Below are 21,910 nucleotides of genomic sequence, written 5' to 3'. Positions count from 1 at the left end.
GAAATGCTTTGGCGCTCTTTGGTTGCGCGGGTGTATGGTTGGAGTGACAAAAATGGCAAACTTCTCCACAATCTGGTGTCCTACCCTAGAGCCAATCGCATTATTCCCGAGATTCGGGATGGAACCGGAACTCACCACACCACCTCCCAAGACATTGCCCGGACGCTCGTGGGCTACTACACAGCCTTTTACGCAGCCCACCCTCCCCAGTCCTCACTGGTGGCTTTGCTGACCGAGACCTGGACTCAACTGCCCTGCCTCTCCCAGACGGATTCCGAGGCTCTAGACCGGCCATTCACCCCGGAAGAGATACACAGGTCTATCTCACTGTTACGATCTGGCAAAACGCCCGGGCCCGACGGTTACACCCAAGAATTTTACGCGGCCTACAGAGACACGTTGGTCCCGCACATACAAGACCTGTTTAAGCACGTAGTCGAAGTGGGGGCCTTCCCACCAGAGACTGATGAGGCCACCATCGTAGTCCTCCCGAAGACGCAGACGCCCTCCCTCGTGTGTACGGACTACCGTCCCATCTCCCTTATCAATACAGAAATGAAACTCTTCGTCACCGTGGTGGCCCAACGGCCGTGTCCCCACTTACAAGAACTGGTGCATCCCGATCAATGAGGCTTCATGCCCGATAGGGGGACCTGACACTGCATACGCCATCTCCACCTCACCCTTGCGCATCGCCATCTCCTCACCCCATCTTGCACTGCTTTTCGTAGACTTTGAACTTTGAAAAAGCATTTGATACGGTGGATTGGGGCTACCTGGGGGACGTGTTGGAGAGGATAGGCTTCGGCCTCCCTTTCCGACGCCTCATCCGGGTCCTCTACTCCACCCCCAAGATGAGGGTCCTCATCAACGTCGTGGTTTCGGAGGCATTCCCTATCTGGAGGGGCACCCGCCAGGGCTGCCCGCTCTCGTCACTTCTATTTGCACTAGCAATGGAACCCCTGGCTTCCCTCATCCGTCAGGACCCCCTCATCCGCAGCTGGGCCTGGGATCCGCACCAGATCGACAAAATTGCCCTGTACGCCGATGACGTCCTCCTTTTCCTGGCGGACCCAGAGACCTCTGGCCCGCGATGTCTAGACGCCCTTTCGGCCTTTGAACGGGTCTCTGGCCTCAGGCTTAATCCGGCGAAGTCCAACCTAGTTCCCTTGCACTCTTCCCGGGCGTGCTTTGACTGGCAAACCACCATCCCCCTGCGGAGGCAATCCTTCAAATATCTGGGTGGCCCTCCTCCCGGAGCTCGAGTGGGCCCTGAACATCAAGCCTCTCATCACTTGTTGAGTGCTATACGTGGCCTTCCTTCCCACAACAGTGTTCTCTGAAGGCCCTCCACTTCCTTAAAGCATCGTGTAGGGACTAGGTCTAGGGTGTTTTGCAGGACATATAGGAATCTGGGCAGCGACATCATTTTGAAAAGGGCGACTCTGCCCAACAGAGAGAGGGGGAGTGATTTCTATCTGGCGATATCCTTCCTGAGCCTTTGCAAGGGTAGGAGAAGATTATGTATATAGCGAAATGATGAGTCAAGGGAGATAAAGATCCCCAAATACTTCAAGCCAATGGTGGTGACCTGTATTGGGCAGTGCCCTGGGAGGATAGGTGGGTCCCCTTTAAGGAGTAATAGAAGGGATTTACCCCAGTTGAAGGTAAAGCTAGAGAATCTGCCAAAGATAGCCAGAATGTCTAAAACCACTATCAGGGATCTCCTAGGGGAGGCCAAGTAGAGCAACATATCGTCCGCATAGAGTGAGATGCGGTCTTCCCAATCAGGGGACCACCTCAGCCCTCGTATTATTGGGTCTCTGCGGATCCAGGCCGCAAGTGGTTCCAGGGCCAGGGCAAAGAGAAGTGGTGAGAGTGGGCAACCCTGGCGAGTCCCCCGGCTGAGTTGAAATGTGGCGGAGAGTTTATTGTTAACCACAACCTGTGCCAAAGGTTCGCTATATAAAAGACGGACCCACTGGATGTATTTTGGCCTGAACCCCAGTTTAGTTAATACTGCCCAGAGATAGGGCCATTCTATGGTATTGAACGCCATAGTAGCGTCTAGAGATATGATTCCCGCTGGATCTTAGATTGTAGGCACCCTACCCACCACACCATGCACCCATCGCAAATTCAGGGCCGTGTTTATGTGCGGCATAAAGCCCGATTAATCCGGGTGAACTAGGGTATCAACCACTTTAACCAGGCGGGTAGCCAAAAGTTTGGCCAGGATTTTGGGCTCGACGTTTAGGAGGGAAATAGGCCTGTATGAGGCGCAGTCAGTCCTAGGCTTACCTTCTTTATGCATTGTGACTATCGTGGCGATCCTCTGCTCTCTGGGCAGCATCCCACTCTCCCTGGCCTCCTCAAAAATGGATTTCAAATATGGTGCCAATTTGTCAGGACGGAGTTTGTATAACTCAATGGGGAGTCTGTTGGGCCCAAGGGCCTTCCCGGAGTTTATGGGTCGAATTGCTTGCGCTATCTCATCTGTTGTCAATTCACTATCCATGTATGTGCGGTCATCTAGTGTGAGGTGGGGGAGTCTGATGTCACGCAATAGGTCCTGAGATTCCTCTTCGGTGTGTGGGGAGATAGTCGTGTAGACTGCGTGGAAATGGTTGGCGAAGCTATCCACTATGTCTTGCGGCTCGTAATTGAGGCGTCTCCGTCAACCCTAAGTTTTGGCAACAGCCTGCTTGCCCATTCCTTTTTGTCAAGCCACGCTATTAGTTTACCTGCCTTGTACCCCAGGTCATAGATTCTACCCAATCACTCCCTGCCCAGTGCCTTGTCTCTACCCGTCACTAAGGCCTTGTAGTCATGCTGCTTCAGGTTTAGCCTATGAAGCTTTTCTGGCGTCACTCCTGCTTCTAAATCGCCCTCCTATCTATGAATCTCGGCCTCGATGTCCATGACTTCTTTGTTTCTCTTTCTTTGTTCCAGCGATCAAGGTCAGAGCCTGACCACGGATTACAGATTTAAAGGCTTCACATAATGACTGGGACGAGGTCACAGACCCCTCATTTTCAATAAAATAGTTATCTATGGATTTGAGGAGGTCTTTACGGATATTTGGGTCTCGTAGATACCATAGGTTGATGGGGGCTAGCCTCCCCACTGTGACCTGATTGAGGACTACATGTATCCATAGTGCTGAGTGATCAGATATGCCCCTGGCCAGGTGTCTGATTTCGTGTATAAGGGAAACCTGTGATACGGGGATGAGGCAGTAATCCAGACGGGAAAGACTTTGATGGACCCCCGAATAGAAGGTGTATTGAGCTTCACCTGGATGATGTGTTCTCCACCCATCCACCAACCACATTGCGTCTATGAAGTCAGGTAGCCAGCATGAGGAGGGACCCATTTCCCGAGGGGGATAACTATCCAGCAAGCCTGAAACCACTGCGTTATAGTCACCTCCTAGGATTAATAGGCTGTCTGGAATGGTGAGTAGACTAGAGCCTAAGTCTGTAAAGATGGTGTTTTGTAGTCCTGGTGGTATATATACGGACATAAAAGTGACAAGGCGTCCCTCCCACATGCCAGACACCCCAATGTATCTGCCACGATCATCCGTCCACGTGGCTTTCACAGCGAGGGGAAAGGAATTCTTCACCATGATACCTACGCCTCGAGAGCCGGAAGTGAATCTCGCATGTGCCAACATCTTATATGCCCATCTATGCATCGCCTTACATGAATTACCGATTAAGTGCGTCTTCTGTAAGAGGACAACGCCTGGGGCCAGTGGTTTAATGTACTGGAGCACCACGCTCCATTTGAGTTTGTCCTCAAGTCCATTAACATTCCAGCTCAAAACCTTAAAAGCTTTATCTCCGTGTGTACCCATTTGGTTAGCGCAAAGATAGTAACATCCTCTGACATATATTCAACAACAAGTACCGATGTGTGAACCTGAATAACGTATGAACAAAAACCCCCAACACAACAACCCCCCACCCTGCTGCCCTGCACTCTTGGTGTGGAACTGCCCATTTGAAACTCTGCAGAGTGCCTGTCGCCCTGTAGTTGAACTAAAAGTAGAAAATGTAGGGCCGTGCCTTACCGCCTCCCTGCCCCCCAACATACTGACTATAAAGTTCCCTAGGAAAGTCTCGCATCACAGTTACGTGTGACGACCACTGAGAGGGAGTAACCCCACCCGATGGTCAGCCACCACACTCCCCGTTACCTCTTGATGAGCCTCAAAGGGCGTCCAAGACTTTTCAGCCATGGGGCCAGAGGGCATTGACATCCACCGCAGAGCGATCGTGAGTGGCTCGATTATTACGGAATTCAAGCCAGTTCGCCGCCTCCTCTGGTTGCTCGAAGAACCATGTTCTGCCCTCCGCCTCCACGCGAAGGCGCGCCGGAAAGAGCTTGGAGTACTTGAGTCCCCTGTCCCTGAGCGCCTGCTTTACGGCGATGAAGGACCTTTTCTGTTTTTGAACCTGTTGTGTAAAGTCCGGGAAAAAGGAAATGTCTGCATTCTCGTACCGGAGGGCAGCCCCCGCTCTGGCATTTTGGAGAATTGTGTACATGTCCCTAAAGTTCAGCACTCTCGCCAATATTGGGCGTGGGGGGCCCCCGGCCTGGGACGTCCACCGGGCACTCTATGAGCTCTCTCAATAACGAAGAACTTGCTGAGGCCTTTAGGTCGTAGAAAAATGAGGCCCTCCACAAAGAGGTCAGGAGACTGACCCTAAGCCTTCTCCAGCACCCCTAAGATGCGCAAGTTGTTGCGAGGCAGACGCCCTTTATAATCATCCAGTTTGAGTTCGGCAAATTTACGAAAATAGCGAATGTCCTGTATGTCCCCCTGGAGCTGAGTAACATCTCCCACCAGGCTGGAGGTAGTAATTTCCAACTGTTTGACTTTTTCTTTGAGCGTGGTGAGGTCAGCACGGATCAGGTTGACGTAGATGGCAACAGTGTCCATTTTAAGTTCCAACAAGGTTTTGATGCTGGAGATCACCTCCATAACATCCTTGAGTGAAAGTTCTTGATCTTCTCCTCCTGGATCACTGGAAGGGCTATCCCTCGACTGCCAGCTCTGGATCACGCCCTTAGGGAGGGTATAGCAGTCAAGCTTGTTCGTCTGCATCGTCTTGGGCCATTTTGCGCCCGTCGTCCTGCCCCTCTCCATTGCTGTTTCTGGTGGGTTTTAGCACCCCTTGATAGTTGTGCCCCCGGGTCGGGTCCCCTGCACAGTCCACTCCAGGGCACTCTCGAACCCTGAATTGATTTAGGAGGTGCAAGGAGCGGTTGCACTCGCGTGAAATGTGTGTCGCAGTATCAAATGTGGCGATGGGACAAATATACTCTGGGTGGAAAGATATTCCAATCTATACAGCTGGACTCTCTTTGTTTGATATAAGTAATTGTTTAGGAGGCCGAGTCCTCTGTTTCCCTGACTTCTGTTTCCCCCCTTTTGATGTGTATTAAAACAATATACAACAAAAACAGTTGTTTAAAATATATATATATATATATATATATATATATATATATATATATATAGATATAGATATATAGATATATATATATTCTACTGGTGGTCGCCAGTAGATAGTTATAGTTAGGACCGTGTTTCCATAGGAAATCCGCAACATTCTATTTTGAATAACTTTGGCGCCGATTGACGAATCCTCGCGAAATTGTCAAAATAGGTGGGGCGCTCCGCTCCGCTCCTTCCCTGAAAGTCTCGGGGGGATTCGTCAAGCGGGGGCTGAGAAAAAGGGGGGTCCCAAAACGCGTTTTCCCCATGCATTTTTCCATAGGACCTTTAGTCCAAGCTGCAGCCCGAACGGCTGAACAGAATTACTTGAAATTTGGCAGAGAGGTAGTCCTCAGGTCAGGGATGTGCCTTTTGCAGGTCTGGTGTAAATCTGTTCAGTATTTCCTGAGAAAATAGCATTTAAATCAATATATATATCTATAGGCGCGCTCCGAGCGCGTACCGTAAGCTTACCGTACGCGCACGCTGCCGTGCGCGAGCGCGATTCTGATTGGTTGTTAGATCTTATTAAACATTCGAATCGGTCGAAACCAGGAAGTGTCGGCCACCATTTTGTCTCTCGCAGTCTGAGGGGGTGAAAAACAAAGGTGGATAACGTGAAAAGGTGGCAGGCTGGACAGTTCCTGACCCCCTAGCCTTGGTCAGGGGGTCCCAGAAGGACCCCCAAGGACAAAAATGTATTTTAATTTTTTTACGAAAAATCGCGGAGTGCGCGTAGCGTACGCGCACGATAGAAACGGAAAAATTCCGCGAACTTTGTAACGTGGGCGCGCGGTGCGCGAAGCGCACCGTGCGCGCACGGTACGCGCACGGTGAAAAAACTTTAAAAAAATAAATAAATACATAAATTAGCATTTAAAAAACCGTACAAACTCACTGAAAAAACCCTAGGTTTCACACACGTTATAGTTAGGAATTAGCATTTAAAAAACCTTGCTATAACTCGCGCGCCCGCAATCCAGTGCTCATGACGTCACATATTACATCACTCATGACATGGTCAGTGGCATTACTCATGACATCACCGATGACATCATCCTTGTGATAGAGTGGCGGTCGCGCGAGTTATAGTAATCTGACCTAACTATAACGGGGGAATTTCATTGGTTTTTCACGAGTGAAATGCCCAGCTAACTATAACATGTGTGAAACCTATGGTTTTTTAAGTGAATTTGCAAGGTTTTTTAAATGCTAATTCCTAACTATAACGTGTGTGACACCTAGGGTTTTTTCAGTGAATATATATACATCCCCTGGGCAGCACGGGACATCCGCAAGTCGGTGCTATCCCAGACCGGGCCCAGGCGTCCCCTGCTGAGGGCTTCTCCAAGATCTCCAGGGGCTCCAGCTCTGGCTCGGCCCCCACTTTCATGCAGGGCTGGCCTCCTGCCGCTCCTCGCCCCGGAGACAGCGGGGAGCTAGGCAGTCCTCCCCGCTCTGCAGCCACCCTGCCCTGGCTACTGACTGTCACCCCTCACACCCAGACCCTAGGGTGTCAGGGTGCTGACTCGGGCAGGTGTTCCCTCCACCTTTCCGGGGCAGGAACCAAGGAGGATTAAGCCCAGGCCACGCCCTCTCCCTGCCGGCCTGCCCGGGGAGCCCATTTTCCTCAGCTATTAAGCCTACACATAGTGGGGGCTTACAGAACCCTGGGGAAGGACAAACGTTGGAGTAAGCCAGACCGGCCATCTGGTCCCCCAGCCCGCAGGGCCATCTGGTCGCCCGGCCCGCAGGGCCATCTGGTCACACTGCCTACAGGGCCATCTGGTCGCGCAGCCAGGCGACCAGATGGCCCGGGCCGACCCAGCGCCCATCCGGCCTAAGACAGCCAAACCAAGTCGCCCTTGCAGTCCGACGGTGACCAGGCGCTCCAAGGCCGCTGCTCGACTTGCGCAGGAGCAGTGGGCAGGGGGCCTGGCCGGCCCAGGCCATCTGGTCACCCTGCTGACCCGCAAGGGATGGTGGCCCTGTCCCCGCACCCCGGTGGGGCAGTGACGGGAGGAAGAGACCACCTTGCCAGAGGGCACGTGGTGGAGGCGGACTCCCGTAGGCTCACATTACCCCTTCCGCATCCCTCCCAGCGGCAGAGGGTCCCACCACCGGGTGTGGAGGAGGAGGGCGTCCGCTGGTGCCCTCGCACTGAGAGACCAAAGCTTGGCTCAGAGGATGACTTTCAAAAGATCGCAGCGAGGTAGCTACTCTGCTACTTACGAAACCCTGACCCAGAATCAGGTAATCTACGAATGATTTAGCACCGGGTGCCCCACGAACATGCGGTGCACTAAGGGTGATGGAGGCGGCCCCCTTCCGTCCGTGCTCCGGTCCCCAAAAGAGCGGCTTCACGCACCGGCCCCCCGAGAGAGGCCAGCTATTCCAGGCCACCCGAGGCTCCACAGCACGGTGGTATTGTTACGGTTTAGGGGGGATTCTGACTTAGAGGCGTCCAGTCATAATCCCACAGATGGTAGCTTCGCCCCACTGGCTCCTCAGCCAAGCACATACACCAAATGTCTGAACCTGCGGTTCCACTCGTACTGAGCAGGATTACTATTGCAAGAACACATTATCAGTAGGGCAAAACTAACCTGCCTCACGACGGTCTAAACCCAGCTCACGTTCCCTATTAGTGGGTGAACAATCCAACGCTTGGTGAGTTCTGCTTCACAATGATAGGAAGAGCCGACATCAAAGGATCAATGCTTTGCCGCCACAATGCAGTTATCCCTGTGGTAACTTTTCTGACACCTCCTGCTTGAAACCCAAAAAGTCAGAAGGATCGTGAGGCTCCGCTTTCACGGTCTGTATTCATACTGAAAATCGAGATCAAGTGAGTTTTTGCCCTTGTGCTCCGCGGGAGGTTTCTGTCATCCCTGAGTTCACATTAGGACACCTGCGTTATCGTTTGACAGGTGTACTGCCCCGGTCAAACTCCCCACCTGCCACTGTCCCCGGAGTGGGTCGCGCCCGTCGGGCGCTTGGAGCCAGAATCGAGAGCCCCAAGGGGCTCGCCTCACCGGGTAAGTGAAAAAATGATAAGAGTAGTGGAATTTCACCGGCAGCCCGAGGGCCTCTCACTTATCTTACACCTCTCATGTCTCTTCACAGTGCCAGACTAGAGTCTAGCTCAACAGGATTTCTTTCCCGCTGATTCTGCTAAGCCTGTTTCCTTGGCTGTGGTTTCGCTAGATAGTATGTAGGGACAGTGGGAATTTCATTCATCCATTCATGAGTGTCACAAATTAGATGACGAGGCATTTGGCTACCTTAAGAGAGTCATAGTTACTCCCGCCGTTTACCAGCGCTTCATTGAATCTCTTCACTTTGAAATTCAGAGCACTGGGCAGAAATAACATCACGTCAACACCAGCCGTGGGCGTTCGCGATGCTTTGTTTTAATTAAACAGCCGGATTTCCCTGGTCTGCACCAGTCCTAAGTCAGCTGCGAGGTGACGGCCGAGGCAGACGCCGGCCCCGCGCTCCTGGGGAGGGGGCACGGGGATCGAGAACCACCGCAGCTGGGGTTATCCACAGGAAGGGCCGGGCTCGCGTCCAGAGTTGCTGCCTCCCCGGAGGGAGGTGCCTCGTTCAGCCGTGGCACGCACCCAGCCCGACTGACCCAATCCTTATCCCGAAGTTACGGATCTGACTTGCTGACTTTCCTTATCCACATTGTTCCAACTTGCTTAGAGGCTGTTCACCTTGGAGACCTGCTGCGGATATGGGTACAGCCCGGCGCGAGATTTACACCATCTGCCCTGGATTTTCAAGGACCAGCGCGATTCTGATTGGTTGTTAGATCTTATTAAACATTCGAATCGGTCGAAACCAGGAAGTGTCGGCCACCATTTTGTCTCTCGCAGTCTGAGGGGGTGAAAAACAAAGGTGGATAACGTGAAAAGGTGGCAGGCTGGACAGTTCCTGACCCCCTAGCCTTGGTCAGGGGGTCCCAGAAGGACCCCCAAGGACAAAAATGTATTTTAATTTTTTTACGAAAAATCGCGGAGTGCGCGTAGCGTACGCGCACGATAGAAACGGAAAAATTCCGCGAACTTTGTAACGTGGGCGCGCGGTGCGCGAAGCGCACCGTGCGCGCACGGTACGCGCACGGTGAAAAAACTTTAAAAAAATAAATAAATACATAAATTAGCATTTAAAAAACCGTACAAACTCACTGAAAAAACCCTAGGTTTCACACACGTTATAGTTAGGAATTAGCATTTAAAAAACCTTGCTATAACTCGCGCGCCCGCAATCCAGTGCTCATGACGTCACATATTACATCACTCATGACATGGTCAGTGGCATTACTCATGACATCACCGATGACATCATCCTTGTGATAGAGTGGCGGTCGCGCGAGTTATAGTAATCTGACCTAACTATAACGGGGGAATTTCATTGGTTTTTCACGAGTGAAATGCCCAGCTAACTATAACATGTGTGAAACCTATGGTTTTTTAAGTGAATTTGCAAGGTTTTTTAAATGCTAATTCCTAACTATAACGTGTGTGACACCTAGGGTTTTTTCAGTGAATATATATACATCCCCTGGGCAGCACGGGACATCCGCAAGTCGGTGCTATCCCAGACCGGGCCCAGGCGTCCCCTGCTGAGGGCTTCTCCAAGATCTCCAGGGGCTCCAGCTCTGGCTCGGCCCCCACTTTCATGCAGGGCTGGCCTCCTGCCGCTCCTCGCCCCGGAGACAGTGGGGAGCTAGGCAGTCCTCCCCGCTCTGCAGCCACCCTGCCCTGGCTACTGACTGTCACCCCTCACACCCAGACCCTAGGGTGTCAGGGTGCTGACTCGGGCAGGTGTTCCCTCCACCTTTCCGGGGCAGGAACCAAGGAGGATTAAGCCCAGGCCACGCCCTCTCCCTGCCGGCCTGCCCGGGGAGCCCATTTTCCTCAGCTATTAAGCCTACACATAGTGGGGGCTTACAGAACCCTGGGGAAGGACAAACGTTGGAGTAAGCCAGACCGGCCATCTGGTCCCCCAGCCCGCAGGGCCATCTGGTCGCCCGGCCCGCAGGGCCATCTGGTCACACTGCCTACAGGGCCATCTGGTCGCGCAGCCAGGCGACCAGATGGCCCGGGCCGACCCAGCGCCCATCCGGCCTAAGACAGCCAAACCAAGTCGCCCTTGCAGTCCGACGGTGACCAGGCGCTCCAAGGCCGCTGCTCGACTTGCGCAGGAGCAGTGGGCAGGGGGCCTGGCCGGCCCAGGCCATCTGGTCACCCTGCTGACCCGCAAGGGATGGTGGCCCTGTCCCCGCACCCCGGTGGGGCAGTGACGGGAGGAAGAGACCACCTTGCCAGAGGGCACGTGGTGGAGGCGGACTCCCGTAGGCTCACATTACCCCTTCCGCATCCCTCCCAGCGGCAGAGGGTCCCACCACCGGGTGTGGAGGAGGAGGGCGTCCGCTGGTGCCCTCGCACTGAGAGACCAAAGCTTGGCTCAGAGGATGACTTTCAAAAGATCGCAGCGAGGTAGCTACTCTGCTACTTACGAAACCCTGACCCAGAATCAGGTAATCTACGAATGATTTAGCACCGGGTGCCCCACGAACATGCGGTGCACTAAGGGTGATGGAGGCGGCCCCCTTCCGTCCGTGCTCCGGTCCCCAAAAGAGCGGCTTCACGCACCGGCCCCCCGAGAGAGGCCAGCTATTCCAGGCCACCCGAGGCTCCACAGCACGGTGGTATTGTTACGGTTTAGGGGGGATTCTGACTTAGAGGCGTCCAGTCATAATCCCACAGATGGTAGCTTCGCCCCACTGGCTCCTCAGCCAAGCACATACACCAAATGTCTGAACCTGCGGTTCCACTCGTACTGAGCAGGATTACTATTGCAAGAACACATTATCAGTAGGGCAAAACTAACCTGCCTCACGACGGTCTAAACCCAGCTCACGTTCCCTATTAGTGGGTGAACAATCCAACGCTTGGTGAGTTCTGCTTCACAATGATAGGAAGAGCCGACATCAAAGGATCAATGCTTTGCCGCCACAATGCAGTTATCCCTGTGGTAACTTTTCTGACACCTCCTGCTTGAAACCCAAAAAGTCAGAAGGATCGTGAGGCTCCGCTTTCACGGTCTGTATTCATACTGAAAATCGAGATCAAGTGAGTTTTTGCCCTTGTGCTCCGCGGGAGGTTTCTGTCATCCCTGAGTTCACATTAGGACACCTGCGTTATCGTTTGACAGGTGTACTGCCCCGGTCAAACTCCCCACCTGCCACTGTCCCCGGAGTGGGTCGCGCCCGTCGGGCGCTTGGAGCCAGAATCGAGAGCCCCAAGGGGCTCGCCTCACCGGGTAAGTGAAAAAATGATAAGAGTAGTGGAATTTCACCGGCAGCCCGAGGGCCTCTCACTTATCTTACACCTCTCATGTCTCTTCACAGTGCCAGACTAGAGTCTAGCTCAACAGGATTTCTTTCCCGCTGATTCTGCTAAGCCTGTTTCCTTGGCTGTGGTTTCGCTAGATAGTATGTAGGGACAGTGGGAATTTCATTCATCCATTCATGAGTGTCACAAATTAGATGACGAGGCATTTGGCTACCTTAAGAGAGTCATAGTTACTCCCGCCGTTTACCAGCGCTTCATTGAATCTCTTCACTTTGAAATTCAGAGCACTGGGCAGAAATAACATCACGTCAACACCAGCCGTGGGCGTTCGCGATGCTTTGTTTTAATTAAACAGCCGGATTTCCCTGGTCTGCACCAGTCCTAAGTCAGCTGCGAGGTGACGGCCGAGGCAGACGCCGGCCCCGCGCTCCTGGGGAGGGGGCACGGGGATCGAGAACCACCGCAGCTGGGGTTATCCACAGGAAGGGCCGGGCTCGCGTCCAGAGTTGCTGCCTCCCCGGAGGGAGGTGCCTCGTTCAGCCGTGGCACGCACCCAGCCCGACTGACCCAATCCTTATCCCGAAGTTACGGATCTGACTTGCTGACTTTCCTTATCCACATTGTTCCAACTTGCTTAGAGGCTGTTCACCTTGGAGACCTGCTGCGGATATGGGTACAGCCCGGCGCGAGATTTACACCATCTGCCCTGGATTTTCAAGGACCAGCGAGAGCTCACCGGATGCCGCCGGAACCGTGACGCTTTCTAAGGCTCGGGACACTCTCTCGGGACAAACCCATTGCAGGGCGCCCTGCCATTCACAAAGAAAAGAGAAATCTCCCCTTCTCTGGGATCGTTTGCGTTACCGCACTGGACGCCTTGAGGGCCCCCGCCTCCGCCACTCCCGGTTCGGGGATCTGAACCCGACTCCCTTTCGATCGGCCGTGGGCAACGGAGGCCATTGCCCGTCCCTTCTGAACGGCGCTCGCCCATCTCTTAGGACCGACTGACCCATGTTCAACTGCTGCTCACATTGAACCCTTCTCCACTTCGGCCTTCAAAGTTCTCGTTTGAATATTTGCTACTACCACCAAGATCTGCACCTGCGGCGGCTCCACCCGGGCCCTCTCCCCGGGCTTCCGTGCACACCACAGCGGCCCTCTTAATCATCACGGCTTAGCCCCCGTGGCTCTCAGTGCCGGCGATGGCCGGGTATGGGCCCAACGCTCCAGCGCCATCCATTTTCAGGGCTAGTTGATTCTGCAGGTGAGTTGTTACACCCTCCTTAGCGGATTCCGACTTCAATGGCCAACGTCCTGCTGTCTATATCAACCACCACCTTTTCTGGGGTCTGATGAGCATCGGCATCGAGCGCCTTAACCTGGTGTTCAGTTCATCCCGCAGCCCCAGTTCTGCTTACCAAAAGTGGCCAACTAGGCACTGCCATACCATGCCTGGCTCCATGCCAGTGAGCCGGGCTTCTTATCCATTTAAAATTTGAGAATAGCTTGAGATATTGCCGGCCCCAAGACCTCTAATCATTTGCTTTACCAGATAAAACTGGGGGCTCCGAGCACCAGCTATCCTGAGGGAAACTTCGGAGGGAACCAGCTACTAGATGGTTCGATTAGTCTTTTGCCCCTATACCCAGGTCGGACGACCGATTTGCACGTCAGGATTGCTACGGACCTCCACCAGAGTTTCCTCTGGCTTCGCCCTGCCCAGGCATAGTTTGGGTCCTATCACGCACGCTCATGCTCCACCTCCCCGATGTAGCGGGCGAGACGGCCCGTGGTGCGCCCGCCGCTGGAAGCGCGGTGGAATCCCACCTCAGCCGGCCCTCATCTTCATTGCGCCACAGGGTTTTGCTCGGCCCTCTTACTCGCACACATGTTAGACTCCTTGGTCTGTGTTTCAAGACGGGTCGGGTGGGTAACCGATATTGTCGCATACCCCTGTCGCCCACCGTGGACCTCCCCGCCTGGTGGCACGACTGGGTTGGGGCACACTGAGCACAGTTTGGCCCAGTCGACAGTTGCCCTGGGAGCAGGGGCCCCGTCCCCCCTTCCCTGCCCCAGCACACCCCGAGGGGCGACCGGAAATGTGTGCCCGGGGGAGGGCGCGGAGGCGGTCGAATCTCCCTCGGCGCACAGACACGGCAAAGCTGCTGCTGGGGGGACTCTAACACCCTTCGCCGGAGCGGAGGGCCACCTGCCACCCCGAAGCCTTCCGAGTAGAACCAGAGCCGGTCGTGCACCACCATGGAGGAAATGCACCCTGCGGGGGCCAGGTACGGCCTGGGTGCTGGTCCCGCGGAGGGGATCCGGAACTTCTGGCTCACTGACCTTCCCGCCATGTTGAATCCTCCGGGTGGACTGCACGGACACCACCCATTTACGTCTCATCGGTTTCACGCACCCTCTTGAACTCTCTCTTCAAAGTTCTTTTCAACTTTCCCTTACGGTACTTGTTGGCTATCGGTCTTGTGCCTGTATTTAGCCTTAGATGAAGTTTACCAACCGCTTTGGGCAGCATTCCCAAGCAACCCAACTCTGAGAATACCCGATCCCGGTGCACCGGGGGCCGCTATCTGCTTAACATCGTCCGTGGGGTGAGCCTCGATCAGAAGGACCTGGGCCCCCTGAGCGATGCCGGGGAGTCGGTCTTCTGTACGTCACATTTCCAGTGCCCACTACCGGGCGGGGATTCGGCGCTGGGCTCTTCTCTCTTTACTCGCTGTGACTGGGGAAATCCTGGTAAGTTTCTTTGCCTCCGCTTAGTAATATGCATAAATTCAGCAGGTCGCCACGTCTGATCTGAGGTCGTAGTCAGAAAACACCGAAGGGTAGGGGGAGCCGGAGGCCGCCAGCCACCCCTGCTCTCGCAGGAGGGCCGGCAGCATGCCCTCTTTTCCTCGGATTGGAAGGGCAGGGGTTCTACCCTCCCCGGGAAGCCGGCTGTGGAAGTGGGTGCCCGAGGCACATGCGCAGGCAACTGGTGAGACACCACAGAAAACCACAAGCGGCACACAGCCAGGCACCCCGGGACGGGCCCAGGGCGCACCGGTCGAAAGCCCCATCCCCACCGCAGCAGGGAGGAGAAGCTAGGCACGCCAGCGGCGTACCTCTATGACAGGACCGGGTGAGGGACCCTGCTGCAGGCGATCTGACCTTGTGGGGGGACAAAGGGAAGCAGAGCTAAACTTTGTGACTGCACCAGCCGCGTCCCAGGGCAGACCCGGGGCGATTGACAATCGAGCAACCATCAGACAGGCGTAGCCTCGGGAGAAACCTGGGGCCACAAGGTGCGTTTGAAGTGTCGATGATCAATGTGTCCTGCAATTTACACTAATTCTCGCAGCTAGCTGTGTCCTTCATCGGCACGTGAGCTGAGTGATCCACCGTCAAAAGTCACAAGCAACTTTTTGAAAACATTTGCCCACCTGAGGGCGCAGGAGAGGCGAGAGGATGGCGATGCCGTCCATCCACATCCCGCACGGCAAGACGGCCCGGGCGCCCCATTCAAGGCTTCCCCTCTGGGAGTCAGACTGCACCATTGGTAGAAAAAATCATTACCAGGCGCTCTGCCTTGGAGTCCCCCCCACCCACCCGTGGGCGAGGGGGGCTCCCAGAGTGATGGGAGCAGGCAGCAGCCGCACCACCAACAGTCCCTCCCGGGGTAACCAGGAGGGACAACGTGAGTCTTCAAACCCCTCGGCCGCCCGGGACCGGGTCAAACCAGGTACCATGCAACGAGGGAGGGTCGCCCCACCTGCACATCAGCTGTCAGCCATCCGTCACCCACCCCAACCTTGCCCAGGTCGAAGGCGCCAGAAGGGGAGAGCCAGGCATGCCCCCATCCCGCACACCTACCACCAAGTGCAGCTGGGGGTCCCCTCACAGGGGGGAACAACCTTTACAACGCAACTTTTACAACGCACTACCATTACAACGCATTTTTTACAACGCATAATCCATTACAACGCATGATATTACAACGCATGTGTTAGAGTCGGGGATCTCTGGTTGGCGCAAGGTTGCCCTTGTGTCAAGCAGGAACCCTCTCCTCCACGTCTGGGCGCAGGATAACCCCTCGCGAATGACCCTTGCTCACCCTCTAGGTGCGTGGCGTGAGCAGCCAAGGCGATTCCTCAGGCGTTGTTGGTTAAGCACTTACAACCATACACACAGTAAATACATCAATCCCCCCAGAAACGGACACCAGACTTGGATATATATAAAAATACGATTCTTGTAAAAATAAGGTATATATATCTCAGCAGACTTATCACAAGACCAATAACGTCTTCGCTATGCCACCAGGTTGTAAAGCGGGCAAATGTTCGTTGTTCGTAGCTTCAAATGGATACTTTGTAGTTCTCTTGCAAATGTTACTTGTGGTTCCAGTACTCACAGAGATCGACTCCTGCGAACGGGGAAATAAGGCGTTGCGGGCCCCGAGCCCGATGCTGGAACTTCTGTCGTGATGTGGAGAGTCAGCACAGGTCGGTGCGACTCTCGGCTTCAGACGTGTTCTTGGGTCCTCAATCAGCAGGTGTGGGCACGTAGGCAGGCGCGGCCAGCGACCCTTTAGCACGGCGGTGCAGGAGGGTCTCCACAGCGGGGGCGGCGCGGCCTGAGATGTCCGGGGATAGCGAAGCGGGGTCGCAGGGCACGGTCAGTGCAGCTGGATGACCCGGCGTAGATCACAGTCGTCGGACGGCTTCCGGCGGGAGGGGTGATAGCGCGTTCAGCGCGCTCCAGTAGCAGGCGGTGACAGGGATGCAGGCGGCCTGGCCCGGGGACAGAGAGCGGCTCGGGACGGAGCGGGGCTCTCACGGGTTTGAGGCAGGCAAGCTTCTGAGTGTCACGGCCCTAGGAGGGGCGATGAGGGGCGCAGTCTCTTTTCCAGCGGGATGCACACACGGCTCGAATTGGAGGATGAGCAAGAAGCACAGAGAACCCACTGGTCCTGGGGTTCAGTTCAGGGGGCAAGCTCAGATCAAGCCCTTGGAGAATGTTCAAGCACAAAGTAGCAAAGTCTTTTCAGTAAGTCTCTTCCTCTCCTTTCTCAGCAAGGCAAGCAGCAGGCCAGCTCCTCCAGCGTCTTCTTCTCCTTCTAGTCGGGCAGAGGTTCTTTGTGGTAAACAGGATTCTGATTTCTGAGGAGCCAGGCTCCTACTTTTATACCGTGATTCTTTTGTTCTTTAGCGCCAGGGGGCCTAGGCCTGGCTCAGTCCAGTTCTGGAGCACTTTGTTATGGTGACTCTGCTCTTTCCTTTCAGCAGCAGGGCAGAGACATCAGCCGCCCCACAGGGGGCGGCGCCGGCTTTGTGGCGGCAGAGCACAGGGCTATTCAAGAGTCAAGGTGTACTCCTCCCACCCATCCAGGTGTCACCTCTCTACCCACCACCTGGCAGCCAACCTGTCTCTGGGGATCCCCCCACCCTGCTCCTTACTGTTGCCAGGCAGAACACACACACACAGCAGAGGCGGACTGAGATGGTCAGGTCAGTAAATACTAACTTTCTAAAAGTAGCATTTACAAACCCAGGATACTAAAATAAACTTGACTACAAGAAGTATTTTATTATCCTGAGTTCAGGCATACTAAACTTGACACTTCTACCATGCTCCTTGAGTCCACTGGGGTCACAGCGTTGGCGTGATCCCGGCAGCCCATTCTGGCCTATGGAGAGCAGGTAGCCTTCAATAGTGAAGAACGAAAATGGCTGTAATTCACTACTAAGACATGCCACACACATCAGGGCATGTCCTACCTTATGCCTACAATGCACCCTGCCCTTGGGCCTACCAGAGGGGTGGCTAATATGTAGGTAAGGGAAGGTTTAGGGACTGGCAAGTGGGGGCACTTGCGCAGTCAGCGCGACGGTCCCGGACCGCGCACAGGGTCTGCGGTGGCAGACCCTAGACACACTTTACAAGGCCGCTTCCGTGGGTGGCGCAACCAGCGCTGCAAGCCCACCAGCAGCATTGGCATTCACAAGCCCTGGCACCCCTGGTGCACTTTACTGGGGACTGACAGTGAATCCAATAAACCAATCATGGACATCGATTACAGGTACACTTTACCTCGGGAGCACTTGCACTGCGGCACGGATTAGCCGTGGCGCAGTGCCCTGAGCGGACAACACCAGCAAAACAATCGAGGCACACCAGCAAAAAGTGGAAGGGAAACTCACGCCAAGGTGCCAGGTCTAACACGTGTCCCCTCCAGCTGAAATGTGGGGAGAACTACCCTTGCCCAGGGGGTTCCTCGTCACTAAGGCGGAAATACCTGGACAGACCGTCAGCGTTGGCGTGATCTGTACCAGGACGGTGTTCCACCGTAAAGTCCATACCCTGTAGGGAGATGGACCACCTCAACAGCTTCGGGTTTTCACCCCTCATTTGCATCAACCATCTGAGGGGCCTGTGGTCCGTCTGAACCCGGAAGTGAGACCCAAACAAGTAGGGTCTTAGCTTCTTCAGCGCCCAGACCACAGCAAATGCTTCTCGCTCAATTGCACTCCACCTACTTTCCCGTGGAAGTAACCTCCTACTGATGAAGGCTACGGGTTGGTCCCAGCCCTCCTCAGTCATCTGTGAGAGAACAGCCCCTACACCATGCTCTGAAGCGTCTGTCTGTACTAGGAATTCCTTGGAGAAGTCAGGGGCCAAGAGCACGGGCGCCGTGCACATGGCAGTCGTCAGGGTGTCGAAAGCTTTCTGACAGGTGTCAGTCCAAATCCCGTTCCTGGGCTGCTTCTTGGAAGTCAGCTCTGTCAAGGGGGCAACGATCGTTCCATAGCCCTTGACAAACCTCCTGTAGTACCCAGTGAGCCCCAGGAAGGCCCTCACTGCGGTCTGCGTCTTGGGGGGTTCCCAAGCCAGGATGGTCTGAATTTTGGGTTGCAAGGGTGCCACCTTGCCACTCCCCACTTGGTGTCCCAAGTACACCACGGAACCCTGCCCGATCTGGCACTTGCTTGCCTTGATCGTGAGGCCTGCTCGGCGCAGAGCCATCAACACTTCCCAGAGGTGGCGCAGGTGTTCGGGCCAGGTGGCACTGAACACTGCGATGTCATCCAGGTAGGCGGCACTGAACGCATCCAGCCCAACCAGTACCTGGTTGACCAACCTCTGAAAGGTGGCAGGGGCATTCTTCATCCTAAATGGCATGACTCGGAACTGGAAGTGCCCATCTGGTGTAGAGAATGCGGACCTCTCTTTGGCCCCATCGGTCAAGGCGATCTGCCAGTACCCAGACGTTAAATCAAACGTGCTGAGGAACCGGGCAGCCCCCAGCCGATCAATGAGCTCATCAGCTCTGGGGATGGGGTGCGCGTCAGTCTTCGTTACTGAATTGAGTCCTCTGTAGTCCACACAGAACCGGAGTTCAGGTGTGGCTCCCGGCGCAGCAGCCTTGGGGACCAAGACCACGGGGCTGGACCAAGGACTGCTGGAGGACTCAACCACCCCTAGCGCAAGCATTTTGGAGACCTCCTCCTTAATGCAAGCTCTGACCCTGTCAGTTACCCTGTAAGCCTTGTGCTTTACAGGTAAGCTGTCTCCTGTGTCCACATCATGGACGCACCAATCTGTGACACCAGGAACCAGGGAGAATCGGTCGGAAAACTGTCCCAGCAAGTGGCGGCAATCTTCCTGTTGTTCGGGCGTCAGGGTGGGTGAGAGGTTAACTCCATCCACTGACCCATCTTTCTCAGAGGCCACTAAGAGGTCAGGAAGAGGCTCGGTCTCCTCTTCCATTCCATCATCAGTGGCCAGCAGCATGCCCACTTCGGTCCTCTCTAAGTGGGGCTTAAGGCGGTTAACATGTAGGACCCTCAAAGGGTTCCTGGGAGTCTGCAGGTCCACCAAGTAGGTGATAGGACTTTTGCGCTCCACAACCTCAAATGGACCTGTCCACTTATCCTGAAGTGCACACGGCTCCACTGGGGCCAAGACCCACACCTTTTGTCCAGGTTGAAGCTCTATCAGAGTGGCATTCCGGTCGTACCACCGCTTCATCTCCTCCTGGCTGGCTTCCAGATTTGCCTCAGCAAGTTGCCTGAAACGCCGAGTCTGGTTTCGGAAGGCCAGCATGTAACTATATACACTCTGGGGAGGTTTCCTGGGAGATTGCTCCCAGCCTTCCTTTACCAAACTCAGAGGTCCTCTTACCGGGTGACCATACAGAAGCTCAAAGGGGCTGAACCCTAGAGACTTCTGCGGCACCTCTCGGTAAGCGAAGAGCAGGCATGGCAAGAGGACGTCCCACTTACGCCTCATTGGACCGTCCAGGCCCATGATCATGCCTTTGAGGGTTCGGTTGAATCTCTCAACCAACCCATTTCCTTGGGGGTGGTAAGGAGTGGTGAACTTGTAAGTTACCCCACACTCCTTCCACAGGGATTTCATATATGTGGAGATGAAATTGGTCCCCCTGTCGCTCACCACCTCTAGAGGGAATCCCACTCGGGAGAAAATTCCCATCAGTGCCCGTCCCACCACGGGGGCCGTCACTGTCCTCAGAGGGATGGCTTCAGGGTACCGGGTGGCATGGTCCACCAAGACCAGGATGAACCTGTTGCCCAGGGCTGTCTTGGGGTCCAGAGGCCCCACAATATCAATACCCACTCGTTGGAATGGCGTACCGACCACAGGGAAAGGTTGCAGAGGAGCCTTGTGCTTCCCTCCGCTCTTACCACTTGCCTGGCAAGTCTGACAGGTTCTGCAGTAGGAATCTGAATTCTTATGCATTTGGGGCCAGTAAAAGTGGGTGACAAGCCTGTCATAGGTCTTGTCCATCCCCAAATGTCCTGCTAAAGGCACATCGTGAGCCAGCCCCAGTAGGAAGGTTCTGAACTTCTGGGGTACCACCAGCACACGGGCTGACCCAGGTTCAGCAGCCTTAGGCTCGGAATACAGGAGGTCACTCTCCCAGTACACGTAGTGTGTTTTGGCCTGAACACCGTTGGCCTGGTCTGCAGCCTGTTGCCGCATACCCACGAGAGAAGGGCATTCTTTCTGCTCCCTGCAGAATTCCTCCCTGGAGGGACCTCCTTCTTGCTGCCAATGGGTCAGCTCAGGCAGATCTCCCAGTTCGGCAATCTGTTCCCCGGTAGGCTCCAGAGCATCCCCCTCAGGGTCTACTTCCTCCTGGGCCGTGGGAACTTCGGGGGCCGGTTTCCCGCGCCTCCTGCGCCTTCTCCCTAAGGCCGGTTCCTGGACCTCTCCCTCAGGCTCCAGGACCCTCTCAACACCCCTACTGGCTGCCATGGACCGGGTGGTCACGCACGCCCAGTCGGGTAGACCCACCATCCTCAGATGCGTGGTCTTCTCCACCTTTTCTCAAGGGGAACTCTCCAGGTCGTTCCCTAGCAGACAGTCTACAGGCATGTCAGTTCTCACAGCGACTTGTAGAGTACCAGAGACCTCCCCCCACTCAAAGGGAACTTGAGCCATTGGACAACGACTCTCTACGTTGTCAGCATTGACAACCCTACAGTAGGCATTGGGTACAATTTGCTCTTGAGACACCAGGTGTTGCCTCACCGAGGTCACGCTGGCTCCTGTATCTCTAAGAGCCTCAACCTTCTTTCCATTGATGGTCACTACTTGCCCATATTTCTTAGTGTTAGAGGGCAGGTAGGTTACAGGGACCATCTCACTGTCTCCTAGCGAGACTAGGGTCATCTGCCCGGGACCCCCACCCTCCTGGACTGCTACCTCCTCCCCAAAGTTAACACTAGCTACTTGCCGGGGTGGAGCACCAGTGGGTGCGGTCTTACCAAACAGGCGACACTTAGGATCAGAGGCAATGTGACCCGGGTCACCACACCTATAACAATTGAAGGGCCCCTTTGGAACAGGTCTACCTGTCGGGGCCCCGTTCTGCTGCGGGGGTGGGGGAGGCTGAGAACCCTTCTGCTGGTTCCCTTGGGAATTACTTTGGGGGCCTTTTTGGAACCCCTTCTGTTTACCCTTGTCCCCCCCACTCTTCTGCTGGGGACCCTGCCCACCTTTGGCGGAGTCT

General features: G+C 54.9%; 2 non-coding genes and 1 pseudogene across 2 annotated transcripts; all 3 read right to left on the bottom strand.

Annotated features, from left to right (window-relative positions):
* Nucleotides 1-7,679: 7,679 nt before the first annotated feature.
* Nucleotides 7,680-9,207, bottom strand: LOC146839036 (28S ribosomal RNA; annotated as a pseudogene).
* Nucleotides 9,208-10,972: 1,765 nt separating this feature from the next.
* LOC146839035 (28S ribosomal RNA) lies at nt 10,973-14,697 on the bottom strand. Its single transcript, XR_014961043.1, has one exon. It is a non-coding gene; the product is annotated as a 28S ribosomal RNA (ribosomal RNA).
* A 433-nt stretch (nt 14,698-15,130) lies between these two features.
* LOC146839034 (5.8S ribosomal RNA) lies at nt 15,131-15,284 on the bottom strand. The gene has a single exon (XR_014960885.1). It is a non-coding gene; the product is annotated as a 5.8S ribosomal RNA (ribosomal RNA).
* Between the last annotated feature and the right edge of the window lie 6,626 nt (nt 15,285-21,910).

The sequence above is a fragment of the Triturus cristatus genome, chromosome 4_2 (assembly GCF_964204655.1).
Source record: "Triturus cristatus chromosome 4_2, aTriCri1.1, whole genome shotgun sequence".
NCBI classification, from domain to species: Eukaryota; Metazoa; Chordata; class Amphibia; order Caudata; family Salamandridae; genus Triturus; species Triturus cristatus.
The sequence above is the reverse complement of the archived record's forward strand: the minus strand, read 5'-3'. Positions and strand labels throughout refer to the sequence as shown.